A 15995-nucleotide genomic window follows, 5' to 3' on the forward strand; every position below is an offset into this window, starting at 1 on the left:
CTTGTAGATTGAAATAAATGAATTTTATTTATAAAAAAAAACAAGCACCTGGCGCTGGTGGCCTAGCGGTGAGAGCGTGCGACTTGCAATCTGGAGGTCGCGGGTTCAAACCCCGGCTCGTACCAATGAGTTTTTCGGAACTTATGTACGAAATATCATCTGATATTTACCAGTCGCTTTTCGGTGAAGGAAAACATCGTGAGGAAACCGGACTAATCCCAATAAGGCCTAGTTTACCCTCTGGGTTGAAAGGTCAGATGGCAGTCGCTTTCGTAAAAACTAGTGCCTTCGTCAAATCATGGGATTAGTTGTCAAGCGGACCTCAGGCTCTCATGAGCCGTGGCGAAATGCCGGGATAACGCGAGGAAGAAGATTTATTATTTATTATTATAAGGATAGCTTGAGTGTGAGTAAGGTAATTTGGCATAAGTAATACTGATTAAAAAAAATGGTTTGTTTAAATAATGAGTCATTTGACGTTTGCGAGCATACGTATAGGGTCATTACGCCAATTCACCGTCCAGCCAGCGTATTATGGATGGCTTTATCCATCTTTATTCACGTGATAAAATAACTGTCACTGTTTAACACCGTGGGATAGAAAGTGACGGACACCGTTTTATCACGCTGTCACGAAGACAAGAACGACCATCATATCCGTACTGTGCATGTTTTCGTCCACTTGGCGTACCTAGTTGCTACAAAGAATTGCGTATCATTTGAATGCAGTAACGGCAACGATTGCAGTATTTTATTAGCCACCGTGTATATTTTTCAAACTGCTGTCATTTGACACTTTTAAGTCTGAATAGGGATGTACTTATCATTAGTTTTTTATCGATGTGTTATTGAGTTAGATTAATTATATTTTTCGAAGATACTCGTAGCTATATATATATTACTAGTATCAAAACAAAAATCGTCACCGTAGACAACCATCGTAAAAACTTTTTCACGACTCACGAAAGTTTAAAGAAACCCTTAAAACATCGTGACTTAGTATCGTGCAAATGTGACAAAACTTGGGAAACTCCAAACTGCCATACATTAGGGCAGGGGTTTCCAACCAGTGGTGCTCATTTCACATATCACATATTATTATCGCTTTTTAGCGATAAGTCCTCCTGTTTAACCTCTTCTAACCTCCTCTTGTATTATTTGTATTGTTTTTTGTAATGAGGTGTGCAATAAAGATTTATTGTATTGTATTGTATTGTATTGCATACCTACCAGATATTTGTTGTTAAGATTCTATTGATATAATTGTTCATTAACATGTGTAATTTAATTACTGTAACCGTTGTTGTGGAATTAAATGATAAATCAATGAAACTCGACAGTGATTAAGATTCAAGAGGCTGATTTCTTAACCGTTTTGGATAAAAAATATGGCAATGATAGCGCTCGACCTAGCAATATGTGAATTTTATCTTATTTTCATACTATTTTGACCATTATATTATAGATATTATAGATTTTTTTTGTGTGTTTTTTATCTGTATTTTGTATGTAATTCGACATTAAGAGACCATATACATCTCTTAGTAATTGTAATACGTTAGATTGAATTGTTAGTTTTATTTTATAAAATTGTTGATGTTATTATTTTTGCTTTTGTGTAAATTCAATGTTGACGTGTAAAAGTGCCCTTGTGGCCTATTTGCTGAATAAATGTTGATGTTTGATGTTTGATGTTTGATTAGGTATACCTTTAAGATTAAATAAATAACGTGACTCGTACACCTGTCAAATAAATTTTAACAATAGTTCATTATAACAACAAACCATTTGAACTAAGCCATGAAATAACCACATTAAAACGTGGGTAATAATAATTTGAATTACATATTGCACAAGATCAAAATCAAGGATCCATAATTGTAAGGCCATAATACGATATCGGCACCATTGCAACTTACGAACAAAATGATCAAATCAACAAAGGTGTTAAACGTTCAATATCTTATACCTTTAAACGAGCAATTCTTGTTAATTATATATATATTTCGGCGATCTCGGAAACGGCTTTAACGATTTCGATGAAATTTGCTATAGGTTTTCGGAGGCGAGAAATCGATCTAGCTAGGTCTTATCTCTGGGAAAACGCGTATTTTTGAGTTTTTATTAGGGATGTACCGACTAGTCGCCGACTAGTCGGGAAAGCCGACTATCCGGCCACATTTGTAGTCGGCGATTAGTCGGCGACTAGTCGGCAAAAATGGCCGATTAGTCGGCACCTTATTAGTGAAAGAAAAACAGAAAAAAGAAGCCAACAGTCAATATTTACCATATGTTTTATGTCTATTTTACCAAAATACGTATTCAGGGTGTGAAAACTTTTGTTCATATAATTGACCGTTTGATCGTTATCGTATGGTGGTAGGCTGGTGTTTTCCTCTACAGGTCGATCTCAACTGATTCTCGTGTAATTTCATGGCCAAGTTCTATACTTAAAGGATTTTATTATAATTCAGTTTTTGTTTTTTTTAATGGAGGAACCATGGGGAACTATTAATGTTATTGCAAAATTTAGAGACTTATAAACAGGGCACGTTGCTCGAAAAGACGCTGACCCCAGGGGATAGGTTCTTAACTGGCGACTACGTACGAGAAATAGAGCCTTGGAAATACCTCCTACAAGTTGTACCTACTGACGGTCTGCTCAGGATCGCAAAATAAAAGAAAGACAGAAATAGAACGAGGATTCTTGTGATAGGTCTTTGAACATGTAGAGAACACCTTTTAGCCAAGCTAATATATAAATAGCGCAACCTAAAGAGCAAAACTATTGTTTTTCACCTGAACTTATACGAAACTAATGATCTGGCCGACTAGCCGACTAGTCGGCCGACTAATCGGCCATTCGAGCGCCGATTAGTCGGCTAGTCGGCTAGTCGGCCAAATCAATAGTCGGTACATCACTAGTTTTTATATGTTTTTTGAGCAAAGCTCGGTCTCCCAGATATTATTAATAATACGTAAAATTGTGTACCTATTCATAACCAACAGGAAAGCAAGACGGTACGTATAAGTATAGTCTGGCAAACACAACTTGTCAGTCAGTAAGAACCAGGAAAATTATACTCACTCCTTTCTTTTGGGTGCTAGTACTAGCGTAAGACAAAGGCAGTATGATTCTCTGTTTGTGTTTCAAATAAAACAGTCCTAGCCCAATCTATAGTTGGATTTTTTAAAGGAGATGAGGAGAATGAAATGCTTCCTACAATTGTAAATGATATTTTATAAAATCTAACTAGGTTTAGGTATCTCTACCATTTAGATATTTTAAAACCACGTTTCCTATTGGTTGGCGACCACTGAATTAGGGCGAGGCAATTTGGGGCACAATACAGTAATTTGTCGCGACAAACGGCGACTATTTGACGCGCGACAGTGATTAATCGACGGTGTCGCGATGTCGCCGACGTGTGAACTCCGCCTTATGGCGGTGGGTGTACGCATGTGTATTCTGACTTAGTTTTAATGGAAGTGGTCGGAATTAATATCACAATGATTTGAAAGACCCTCGATTTTGTTAGGCACTTGGGCTGGGCCCAAAATAAACTGACGCATATATAATTGAAACGGATCTCAAATAAAATTGTTCGTAATAATTTCTAGATAACGATGGTGAAAATAGAATCACGAAATAAAGCCGAAATCGTCAGTCTACCTTACGGAACTAAAATTAAGTAAATAATGAAGCTAGTTAAAGTGTAGTTTACCTCACAAAATTAGGATATAATATACATTCACTAGAGTCCTTATTCCTGAATTTGGATTTTGATTAGGTAATAAGAAATGTATTTATGTATTTTAATTTTTTATTATGATTTTGTGACCGATGAACTATCATTTTATGTTGTTATTTTTAACCATAACGTACATTTTGTAGCTGGTTTCATAAAAAGTAGTTTGTTGATTTAAAATTATACTTACGTAGGTAACAAAAGCCCAGTGGCTTGAACCAAATGCGAAAGCAAGCGAAATTTAAGTACTCTAAATTATCCTTAAATTTACCGAAATAACCATAATTATTACATGAAACGTTCATCCATTAAAGTGACATATTCTGTAGCGGGCGACATGCGCTTGCGACCGCAGTTCAACAAATGTCACTTTCTCGGAAAACCGAACGCACCGTTAACGTCGCTTACGATATTTTGTCACTCACTTTAGTACATTTTATATCGCTTATCACGTCAATAAGGTGATAAGTGACAACGGTACAATGGCGCGTATTCTCAGAGTGAAAAAACGTCGCAACATGTTTTCAACCACTAATTGTCAATCGAAAACCGCATTGCGTTCACATCAGGACGCGATTCCTATTGGCTACAAGAGCTCGGGCGAGTATAGCTCTTGAATTTACCAGCGCAGTGTGATCTCCGGTCTGCCGTGTTCGAACTTCAAGATATTCACCAGAGACGACACGTACTAGATCCATTCTAGATACGTTATAGTTTAGATATCAACTAGTTCTCTTTTGCAGCGCAATTCGGGCAACCAATGTCACTTTTACGTTAGATAGAGTAAGATAGATATCTTACTGGATCTCTAAGTCAGTTAGATGTGAGTTGGATCTCTAAGTCATATCCTGTGGAAATCGTTCAAGAGTATCTCCAGAATCGCGCTAATGTCAAATTTGACAGGTTAGATTTTAAACATATCGTTATCGTATCTTGGTGATGTCTAAAAGATATCTAATAGATGTCTATTTCAAAATCCGAATCGGCCCAGTGTATGTTTTCAGTGATACTGCTACTTGAGTCTTTTGTGTGACCAGTGCTATTTGAGGCTTTTGAGCGACGGCGTCTATGTGCCTACCGCGAACCACGTTCGACGTCATGGCTCTCTGTCACACTTACGTAGGAATTCAAATGTCCGACAGAGAGGCAACACGTCGTACGTGGTTCGCGGTAGGCACTCTGGTCAGCGCTATGGAAAACGGCGTCGCGCCGCAGTTGCGCCAACGATGCGCCGAGCAGCAGCCATAGAGTTTCTAGTCAACTCTACACCAACGCTCGAGAGATGCTGGTCTGGGGGCAATCCAATGGCACAAAGACGTAGGCGCTTATAATGAGGTTAAAGAGGCCTTATCTTGGTGGACACTTGTATTACTGTTATTAAAATAGCAGGAAACGATCACGAGCTACGAACGTCACATTCGGCTGATATGATAATCATGGAGCACTTAATAAATAAATAAATAAATAAATAAATAAAACATTTACTGTCTGCAGTACCTACCTGTTCTTCTGGTGTAGGATTCAGCAGATTCTCACGGAACCTCGAAAATACCACACCCTTCAGCCAGTAGTCCGCGCTCGCGATGGTTCGCTTGAGTTTTGTACCCCTGCTCGGCAAGCAATTGCAATGACACCCCAAATCGAATTACATTCGATAATTTCGGATATTATCAACTTTTTCGAATTGGACTTGTTTTTTTATCGTTTATGAATTACGAGCACGCACGCGTAATTTGGTCATTGGTTAATGTTCACGGCTTAATTTTCCAGTTACTTTAGCGTAATTGTAAAATATGGTCAGGGGATCAAGCAATAATTAATGGTACATACCAAAAGTAGGTACCTACATATAGGTACATATAGTCGCACAATAAAAGTCTGCAGCGGAGTTGATAGCCCACGCAGTGTAAGTGTTATTTACGTCTTAATTTCATAAAAGTTTGACGTTTAAAATGACACTTGCACTGCGTGGGCTATCAAAATCGCTGCAGACTTTTTACGGTCTAACTTTAGATTAGTTGTAATCGATAAGGTACTTACCTACTTATATCGATTTTTGTTTTTCTTCACATAAATCTCCATATTTAGGTACGTGTTGTTATTTATTGCGTGTTAGGTTATTGCGTGGACATAAAGCTTTTTCCTATCGGCTTTTGCCGAATGCGCGTCGATATATTTGGGGAGACCCTAACGCCTTGACAATAGAGGCGTGTTCAGATATTTGTGAACACCTTGGCCGCTCCGATATATCTGATGGCGACTGTACAAATGAAATTGATAGCCCGTAATTATATGCGGCACTTTAATAACTGTCATGTCGTGTCGTCCACGGGTGACACCTGTCATTGTAATTATGTCATCACATGCTAATCTTGCTAATGCTATACTGTTATTACATTTTAACCATGCATATAAATCCCCATCCATATAAGCGCTGGTTACGCCAGTATTTCCAACAAGTCGATCCGTCATCATCATTTAAATTAGATATATATATATATGAGCGACCAATGTGTTCAATAATATCTGCACATGAACTTTAACGACTTGGTATACATATTTCTGAACTTGACTACTCCATTATATCTGATGGTAACCTATTTGTAGCAAACGACAAAAGTCCGCTATGTAATTATCTAGACAAACAATAACGGAAATTCCTACTTGATTTAAAAGTTACGAGTTTTAGTGGTGTGGTCTAGATAAAACCAAATTATTTGCCACATAAAAGTCCAGATTAATAATCAATTTTCGCACGCATATAATAATATATATTACCTACTTAATTTATGTGTTACTCAATTTCTTCGAGCGACAAAGACCGTTCATTTGACAATTTAAGGTAAGTAATCGTTATCGATATATCTCGCGTGATTGTAACATAATTTACTCAGTTAAAAGTGTCACTTAAACTCATATTCGAGCGATAAAGAACGTTCACTTGACAATTTAAAATAAATAACGGTTATCGATATATCTCGCGTGATTTTGACATAATTGACTCAGTTAAAAGTGTCGTTTAAACTCATAATCGAGCGACAAAGGCCGTCCATTTGACAATTTAAGGCAAATAAGTGTCATCGGCTGTCGCCCGCGGGCGCGTCCTGTCGCCTCCATTATGCAGATGCGCGTAAAATTACGCGTAAAATTGGAGAGCGCGTAATTGTTTGTAAACCGGCCATTTACTTATTACGTCGACACGGTTAATTGAGCTTTAGTGGACTTTATTTCAAGGCAATAAGGGTTGAAAATGGTCAGTTAGGGTGTTGTAAGTAACAGTTTTTTTTATGAATAATTTATTTTGTAACTTAATTTGCGAGATTTTTAATTATGAATACTTATATCAGCTGTTTTTATTACTTTAGATAAATAAGCGAAAGCTCAATTGTAATTGTCAATTAATATAATTAGGAACACCAATTGTTTAGGCAATATGCTGGTATGTATATCTATACAGTACTGTAAGTATATAATGATGGTTGTTCTCACACACTGTTGTGTGTTATATCACACACTGTCACGTAGCAGTGTGTGATATAACTGCGTCCGTCACTTTCAATCCCGCGGTGTTAAAAAGTGACGGATATATTTTGTCACGTCGATAAAGATAGGCCTGCTGCTGCTGCTGGTATATATTTGGTGTGTCAAAAAATTAATTTGTGTAAACATTCTATGCGGCAGGCAAATATCACCAAGTTAATACCATATTGTTAACTGACACATGCTATAAAGTTTATAAAGGTCGTTTGATAGGTAATGGTAATAATGAATGCTCTTTGGGATCCGCCATTTTGTCCACACGGGCGTCGCCAAACAACGGCCGACAAAAAGAAGCGCGTGCAGAACTGCCTTTATTAGCGGGGTTGAAGGGTTAACAACGAGTTATTGAGACTGGAAGTGATAGCAAATATATTTTACAACCTACTCAATAAGAATACGTCTCTGAAAAAAATATTTTATCGCTAATGGAGCGACATGTAAGACATGTTACAACACCTCGGAAAAAAAAAGAAAAAGTCTATAGTGTTATCTATATAATACTTATTTCCTGTATCACAAAGTAATTTTAATACTTCTTATGTGGCGGACAATTAAATAGGTAATACATATTAGTTATTTACTTTGTTGATTTATGGGTATATCAATAAAATGACAGAGGATTGCGTAGCATTCTAATAATAAAATAAAATAAAATATAAACTGTCAAACAACTTTGTCAGTGGAAGAAGGCGCGAAATACAAATTTGGTATTGGGACGATCGCCAGTTGCACCAACCTCAATTAACATACTGATCAACGTCAAGCAGCAAATAATTACGAAACTTTCCATACAATAAAATTTAGCGAACGCTAAAACGCTGACAGACTGTTTGGTGCAACTGACCCTAGGTATAGTCACTGATTTGACCGGTGCTAACATTATATTTGACTATAGGCCTAGAGATATTGAAGCGCTGGTGGCCTAGCGGTGAGAGCGTACGACTTGCAATCTGGAGGTCGCGGGTTCAAACCCCGGCTCGTACCAATGAGTTTTTCGGAACTTATGTACGAAATATCATTTCATATTTACCAGTCGCTTTTCGGTGAAGGAAAACATCGTGAGGAAACCGGACTAGTCCCAATAAGGCCTAGTTTACCCTCTGGGTTGGAAGGTCAGATGGCAGTCGCTTTCGTAAAAACTAGTTGCCTACGTCAAATCATGGGATTAGTTGACAAGCGGACCCCAGGCTCTCAGGAGCCGTGGCGAAATGCCGGGATAACGCGAGGAAGAAGATAGACCTAGAGATATTTAAGCTGCTTGTAGCGAGTGTTCATTAGGTATCTGTGTTGTATGTATCACAGTACCTATAAGTAATAGATAATAGTACTACCGTACAGAAAGGACACTTCCTACAAAACCGAAGATTGACAGCGATTCAGGGTTGAATCATGATATCCCTTTCTAACTTATGGCACTATCCCTTTCGACTATTTAGGGTTGTCAAAATTCAAGTAATTATCTTATCTGTGGTCGTGCACGCAAAGGGACGTCAAGTCGTGCCAACCCTAATAATTGCTCGGAGCAATGCTAAGCCGAACGGAGCCGAGTTTGCACGAAGTCAGGAGTGTCTCTCCGCTGGTTGTATATTGTCAGTTGAGACCTTTCCGGTGTCACTACATCCTTGTTAGAGGGTTAAATTTGTTTGCTCCCACAAACTTGAGCGTGGCCATGCAAAGCGTTTCAAAACTTTCATACATACATACATACACCCTCTCATACCCTTTTATTAACCCGTCCTTTTTTACCCCACGGTATGTACAAGCGGCATTTGAAATTTAATTTGGGAAGATGAGAGTTGCTTTAGTTATAAAGGGGTTAGGTACTATGATTAATTCTGTCATAATTAGTTTTAGTTTGGTTGTAAATCTCAAAGGTTGTCTAAAAAAAAAGAAAACGATATGGAATAGGTATTCTTAATGCAAAATACCTATACATAGGTAATCGCATTTTTCCTTAGCTATAATATGTATTCATATTTTGCTGTTTAGTGAAATGCCAGTCCTTCCCATAAATATGTTGCGTTGTGACAAAAAAATCTGTGAAGGTATATTGGTATAAGAAAATTAATCAAAATGATTTCCGATTTATAAGTTTTCCTATTATTTTAATTTATTAAGAAATTCTTTTAAAATATCGTCGGGTGACAAGCAAAAGTCACTAAGTACCACAAGTTCATAGCTATAGTGAACCATATTAGTACAAAAAAAAGGTCGATTTTTGTTTAATTTTTTTTTAGTGACTTTTGCTTGTCGCCTGACGATATATCTCTTACTGTTTCGTAAAAATCATATAAATTTCAATTTCAAGATATTATTGAGTGCGTTAGGTACAGAGACAGAGTGATTCGTATTCACTTAAGTACATACTTACTTAAGAGTACTTACACACCCATCACTTTTGCTGTCATTGAGTGATTCAATGACAGCAAAAGTGAATCAATTATATATAATAGCTACTGTTATTCTTTTTTTATTGCATAAATAATCATCTTGACACCAACATTACATAATACTTAAAAGCACATAATCTAGAGATACAATTACGAAATGAAAAACAAAAGAACAAATCGTTTGCCAGCAGAAGCGACAACTTATCTAAAAACATCACTAAGGTCACAACCTTAACCATTGTTGTGACCAAAACCTATTACAGACAATAATTTAAAAAGAATAAACTCAATTCAAAACAATACCAACTCTAATTTCTAAGACATAGAACACAAAACTAGTTAACACCGCGTGTGTTTAAAAGACGAAAATTGAATTTCGAATTCAGCGTTCTAAAGTTCTTTTCAAAGCGAATTAAAAACAAAACAACCACACATCGTTTCAACTCAAAGTGAACTCTGCCTCTCTGTTTCAAGGTTGCTATTTGCTTGTATAGATATTGTATGAAAATTACCAAGGTCCAGATGTTATCTCGGTTAGTGAAGACACTATAAATTAGCCAGATATTGAATTCAATTATTAAGTGGGCACGTTTGTGTTATCTGATCGTGTTAAGTTTTGGAAACTGTGACGACACGGCTATATTGCGTAATTTTTGTGTACGAGTACAGTCGCCATCAGATATATAGGAGCGGCCAAGGTGTTCACAATATCTGGACATGCACTCTATCGCCTTGACAACAGAGGCGTGTTCAGATATTTGTGAGCGCCTTGGCTGCTCCGATATATCTAATGGCGACTGTACATGATAATAACGCTTGATTTGCGGTGGGAATAAATTGCTAATGGTAAACAAGTAAACATTTGCGATAAAATAAAATCTCAACTTGATATCGCTATACAAATACCTACAACTTAGGTGTTTACTATTATTTAAATAAAAAAAAAACTATAAAAGCTTACATATGTATATCTAAAATACCTATCTAAACTATAAAGCTCGAGATGGCCGTGATCGTCTATGATTATAAGATTCTTTTTTTCTTTACAAAATAGTCAAGAAATTAACAGGAATCAAAATCAAAAAAATATCTAAAAAACTTCCATCATTACTTATAACTTCGTTGAAATCCCTATTTAGGAAACAGTCAAAATACAGCTATGCACTATACCGTCATTTACATAGTAAACGTATGCACCAACATAGATATAAACTGAGCGCATGCATATGAATTGCCCGTTGCGATCTTCATGTCAGCAAAAAAGCGCCATCTGTTACACACTGCGTACAACTACGTGAGCTCGACTCTCGCGATAACTTTGTACGGGCGTACAAGGCTTGTTAAGTTTATTCGCGGTTTATATCAGAAGAGCGTCGATTAAGTTTATGGTTAATCAAAATTATTTGTTGTATTTGTTGGCGTTGTTTGATATCCGTGTCGTCGACACTGACGCTCCTTCTTACCTCTCAAGACCCGTGACATCTGTACTAAAATCAGCTGAAGACGAAAAACAGAGAAAATATTCCACGGCCTGTGAAATGCGACATGCAACTTTCACACCACTTGTAACATCTGTTGACAGCGTCTATGCACCCCAAATGTCCTCCGTTATAAAACATATGGCAGAAACCATATCTCAACGTTGGAACCGATCTCTAAGTACTGTACTGGGCTGGCTGAGATGCAGGATCAGTAACGCCGTTATACGTGCCACCACCATGTGCATCCGAGGCACACGCCACCGGTTTAAGTCCCCCGCCTGGTGGCTTGGGTTCGACGACGGTGCCGCCCTTCCACACATCGACTGAAACCCCTTTTCTACCCTACCTACATATGTCTTAACCTAACCCTTTGCCTATGTATTACTTATGATTCTCGTAATAAATGCTTTAGTTAACATATTTATTGTATTAAAATGGGCGAACTTATCCTTATAAGTTTCCGTTCTTCTACGTTATTTCGTGATGTCATTATCGTCTCAGGTGGCAATGCAATATTTTAAACATTCGCGCAGTGCGGTGTGCCGCCCTGTGTAAGCCGGCTCTGTCAAGGTCGACAAGTTGGCCGAGCTACTAGCTACAGCAGTACAGTTCGATAAGTACCTCCCGAGCTTTCGCGAGTAAAATGCGGCGAACAACTATTTCTGTTAGTTTCTTGCTTGGAAAACAGGTAGAGTAAAAAAGAAGGAAACAGCAATACAAACTAACTATTTTGGCTCAGTGATCCAAAGAGAATCTTGGCCTCCGAAACGAGAGCGTGCCACCTGTCCACAAATATGATGCAAAAATATAAGTAGGTAATGGAAAGTATTAAATACAGCGATGTGAATTAATCGGTGTTTGAAAATGCGCGCTTTGTTTCTAGCGCTCACCTGTTAATTTTTTTTGAGTTTTACCTACAGTTAATTAAAAACTTTAACCTGACAAGAATTAATATACTAGGTACCTAAGTCAACGAATAAAACAATAACAAATACTTGATCTTGTTATTTCGAATGTTTTTAATAATTATGTAAAAGAAACGGGAACAAACTCTGTAAGACAGACAATAGGTACTTTAATTTCGGTAATTATATCCGGTAGGTAATCAACTAATCATATTTAAGTAAATTTACCTATACAAATCACGCAGTATGCATTTCTACTTCATAATAACTTCCAAAGAGAAATGACGTCCTTACAAGGTTAATGCATTAGCGCTATGACGTACGAGCGAACATTAGTTGCTCGTGAGAATGAAATAAAATTATCGTTAAAAATTGGTTTTAAGCAATAAATAAACCTAATTGGAAATTACTTACCGATGATATGAGATCCCATTTTTTTTCTTATACTTCCTATAATGGTTTTTGCACCCTTTTACAACGCAATAAGGCATTTTTGTGTTATGCTGCGTGACAACTTTCTACTGCGCAATTCGCCACACGACTGAGCGCCGGGGTGTGATAAATGCAAATATCACACCCATGTAGCGGCCCCCTTTTTAGTGCTCGTTAGCCGCGTCCTTACGAAGTAATATATATGTCCATGTGCACCAAAAATAAATGTGCCGATTCCATAAAGGGGTTACGCACTGGACACAATAAGAGAAAAACTTAAAATCAATTCCAAATTTGAATGAAGCACTGTCAAGCGTCCGATACAAGCGCCGTGATCAAGATAAAGAAATAATCGTGACAACCTCGTATCACATGACCACACTTCAAAGCAGTTCCAACTTTAACACCATTGTACAAAGTCGAGTTCTGAAAATAAATGTTGTGTGAATAATTGCTTCCGTTACAAAGTTATTAATCGATAAACGTTTCGCAGAGAAGCCGATGACAGTTGCCAGAATTCTCGGTAGATGGCGCTTACATTAATGAGTAAGCGTATTCTTGCGAATTGACCGTTGTACAAATAATACTAAGAAGTTTGAACAATGGTTGATAAACGGTATAAACACCAACAATTCTTATCAAACAGTAGTAACACATTTATACATTAAATCACAGATTATATAATAGTTCTTACGAACAGATACTTATCTCTCAAACAAAACGCAAATACCTACCGTTTTGATACCTACACAAAAATACAATGGAGTGGCCTTCAACGCGCCGCTCCCCGCACCGCGCGCACCGGCACAACGCTAGGGTTGCTGACGCTTAGAAATGATAAATAAATACCTACTTAAAAATAAAAGGAAAGCTAAATCTTAAATTATTCCTAATTATGCTTTACTGTTTGTAGTGTTTGCGAAATAGTCATTTTAAAAGGTCATATGCCCCTGCAGTAACCGCAGTGTTTACGCCGTTTTATAAACCGCGCAATAATCCCAGCAAGAATTAGTTTTAAAACTTCGTGTAATTTAAAACCAGATAGAGATTAATGTTACACAATAAAGAAAAATAATAAAAAACCCATGAATACAGGTAATTAATTATAAGTTAAGCAGAGCAAAAATGAGTAGGCACTTTCCGGCGTAAAGTTAACTTACTGTCGTTAAAATAAACATTTACCAAAATAAATAAAAAATTTGTTACCTATTTCAAACAGATATATATCTAAAACTATACATTTGTCATACATAATAAACATTACATGTTTAATTAAAGAAATTCAAAAGTAGGTAGGTACCTACTACGTAGCTTGTAACTATCGTAAAAATTGACAGTGCGACGCGCGGAGACGTGCGTACGTGAGCGCGTGTGGCAACCAACTGGCTTGCTTTTCTACCGTGAACGGGAGCAGATTCGTAGGTATTAATCCGAGCTCGCGCGGTGAGTTCCATAGGCCTGATTAAATGTCAAATATTGGTACAATTGGCATACTTTCTTAACTTTATAGTAGACTCCTTTTCTTAGGTCATAATGATGACATGTCTGGCATAGTCAGTTGTGATCCAGAGATGGGCATTAATCGATTAACTTTTTAATCGACTAATCAATCGATTAAAAAAGTTAATTGTCAAAATTAATCGGCGATTAATTTAATCGCGATTAATTTAGTCGACCTAACATACGATTGAAATTGAATTAATCTTAATATTAATCGATTAAATTTCTCGATTAACTCTCGATTGAAAGTAGACAGGACACTGGTGGTCATTTTTGTATGTAACTAAAAATCAAAACTTCTTGCGTACACATTAAAAACCATTCCAGTGTTATAAATGTGCTTCAATAGTATAAGATGGTTACATTGGTTACTATAATAATGCGGATAACTTAGCGCGGCATCTCTAGGTAAGGGTTTAGGGCTTGTAGCGCAGGTATAAAAATTAGAAAGAGAACGACGTATGTGTATGAAAGAGCAAACACATTACTTACCTCTTATCAGTTGTTTTCTATAAGGTTTCAACTTGTCAATGCAGTAATTACTTACTACTTACATCGAACGGATACTATCCTATCGAAGACGGTCGAAATTAATAGTCTCCAAGTGAACATACATAAAAATTCGTCTGTTACTTATATTATTTATAAATGTTTCAGACGAATTAGGCACCTCGTCCTTTTTTTTTAAGTCGGTTAAAAAGACCATATGTATTGCTAAAATTAATCGAGAGAAAATTAATCGAACTAATTAATCGATTAAAAAAATTAATCGCCGGTAATTAGTCGACGATTAATTTAATCGTGACAATATTAGTCGGAGCTTTTCGACTAAAATTAATTAATCGTCACTTTTAATCGTTGCTCGCGATTAAGTCGGTTAATTTTAATCGTTAATCGTCAATCGATTACATTTTGCCCAACTCTGTTGTGATCCTACCTATGAAGCTTATGGTCCTGGGTTCAAATCCCGATAAGGACATTTGTTTGTGTGGCCTTACTATAGGGCTTAGTCAATTTGTGCCAGAAAGTCCCATATTATTTAATTTATTTACCTATATAGTGTAAATATGCCGTAAATACTATGTGCACCTACCTATGTTTATTTTTGTTTCAGCAATATATCAAGATAATATGAAGATTCACGATGACGACACATGATGACATGACACATATATACATGGCAAGATGCAGCATTCTGTCTGTTGAAATAATCCACCTGGGAAAAACATGGACACCAAAAAAATCTAATTTTTAACTTTGCTTCCAACGTCAAACACTATTTTAATTTTTGACGGTAACTATCCTAAAGGCATCCTCAGTTCGTTTATCAAAGCTGTACCTACAGATATTTATGATGGTCATTCTTGTCTACGTGACAGCGTGATAAAACGGTGTCCGTCACTTTCTATCCCACGGTGTTAAAAAGTGAGTTATTTTATCACGTGGGTAAAGATGGATAAAGCCATCCATAATACGCCGGCTGGATTATAAAGGATCTTTCTTAGTATTCATATTTTCAATACATGCAATGCAATGCACTTGTCATGTCAAATAACAAAGAGAAAAAAAAACAAAAATCAATTAATACGCCATTTAAATAATAATCGAACGGCATGTGTTTGTCATCGGTTTAAATCGAGATCTTTAATAACACCCACCATAAAAGGAACAACAAAGAAACCAATTTCATCCCATATTGTATGTCAAAAATTCGATTATGTCCGGTATTCTGACGACAAAATAAACAAAAAAAAAACACAATGCGTCGAACGAAACGCATCCTTCGAATAAATATAAAGTGTAACGGAACGTTTTTTAAAAAAGGAACGTCGTTTATTTTCCCGCGAGAACGAGGCGTGACATTCGAAATTCGGTGTTACAAGCACAAAAAATGGAAAAGTGGGGAATAGTTGGTATTTTATTAATGTGGATAACGGGGTCCTTTGTGGAGTTGCGTCATCGCCTTTTGTGGCAGTGAATTAGGTAAACTAATGATGT

This window comes from Cydia fagiglandana, chromosome 12, assembly GCF_963556715.1.
Source record: "Cydia fagiglandana chromosome 12, ilCydFagi1.1, whole genome shotgun sequence".
NCBI lineage: Eukaryota > Metazoa > Arthropoda > Insecta > Lepidoptera > Tortricidae > Cydia > Cydia fagiglandana.